Source organism: Vidua chalybeata, chromosome 5 (assembly GCF_026979565.1).
Source record: "Vidua chalybeata isolate OUT-0048 chromosome 5, bVidCha1 merged haplotype, whole genome shotgun sequence".
Taxonomy (NCBI): domain Eukaryota; kingdom Metazoa; phylum Chordata; class Aves; order Passeriformes; family Viduidae; genus Vidua; species Vidua chalybeata.
Window position 1 is genome coordinate 28391975 of NC_071534.1, and position 1588 is coordinate 28393562.

Below are 1588 nucleotides of genomic sequence, written 5' to 3' on the forward strand. Positions count from 1 at the left end.
AGAGACTCCCCCCCACTCTGAGGTATGTTCAAGGCAGAGGTTAGGCTGTGTGTGAGTCAGGTGCCAGAGTGGGTGATTTTGCATAAAACACTGAGGTTTAACTGTGGATTAGACCATGAGTAGCAATCAAAGTGAGTGACTAATGCAGGTGTAAAGGGTTGTTGTTTTTTAACGTTTAAATTTTCTTTTTAATTCCTTGAAGGTGAGAAAAGAAGGAGCAAACCCAGGCACTGAGGTCGAGTCTGAGGGGAACTGGAGGCCTGAGGTGATAAATCATCAGCACTGCAGGGAGATTGAGGGGGAAACTAATGTAATATATGAAGCAATATGGAAAAGAGGAATTTTATTACTTCAGTCAGCTCTCAAAGGATTCCATTCCAGATGGTTAGAGCAGGGTAGATCAGGAACCCCCATCGATGGGGCCCACCATCTAACAACAGCAAAAGCAGCAGAGGGTTTCTTCTGACTCCAGCAGGAGTTTTACCAGGAGAGACCTGTCTCTGTAGCAGGATAAGATAGCTGGTATTAGTGAGAAATTACTTCTTTGTGAGGAAAGCTGGTGATGAGCGTGGCCATTTTGGCATTTTCCCCCATTCAGGAAATGTGTCTTGTTCTTGCAGAATATTTATGGAGAGGCTTAGGGATTAGTCTGCAGCTCTAAATCACTGCCTGGTTCTGGATGATGGTGCCATTGGCCTATTGCTGATGGGAATACTGGCCTTGATGAAGACCCCACCATAGCAGCCCTGCAGAGCAACAGCCCCAGGGATGAGTAACAGCTCCCATGGAGCAGCCTGAGCCTCTCAAACTTGTTTTTTTCTAAGTCACCAAGCAGTGGCTGGAAAGCAGTGTCCTTATAGCCCTCAGCCAAGGCCTGAGGTGAAACAAAGGCCTGGTTCATGGAGGAATTTCCCCTGCAGGAATGAGAGCTGTTGAGCATTGGCAGTGCCCAGCTTCAGATCAAAGGCAGACAACACCCTGAGACCTCAGCACTGATGCAGTGCCACAGACCATTGGAATGAGGAAGGCTGTTTCTCTCTATGGATTTTTTTCTAAATTTGAAGTGCTTGAGAACAATTCTCATTTGGGGAAAGTTTGGCTGTACTTTGCTACAACATTAGACTTCTCTGTTGGGTGTCTTCTGCTAGAAACGTTTAGATTTATTTTTGTTTGTGTTCTGTCTTATGCAGCTAAGAAAACAGTTTTGAATAGGACAAATTGTCTTGTTCCAGGGAGGAGGTCTGATCTGGAGAGTGAAAACAGTTTGCTACTTGGAGGACTGTCCACAAAAGAACAAAGCTCTGAGGGCACTTCCCTGCACTGTGCCCCACTAGAGATAATGTAGAGCCAAGATATTTGCCTCAGGAAACACAACTATGTGAGACAGACTCTTGTTAAGTGTTTTGTTTCTTTGTTTTCCTAGGATTCATGTGCTCCAGTGTCTGGTGCTCTGGCTCCTTTGGATCTGATGGGCAAATGCCTTGGGTATTCTCTGCTCTTGCTTGTGAGAAAGAGGAGTCGAATCATGTTAGTTCATCTTACAGGGATGCTGGTGCACTTCCCTGACAGTCTTTAATAGCTGGTGCTA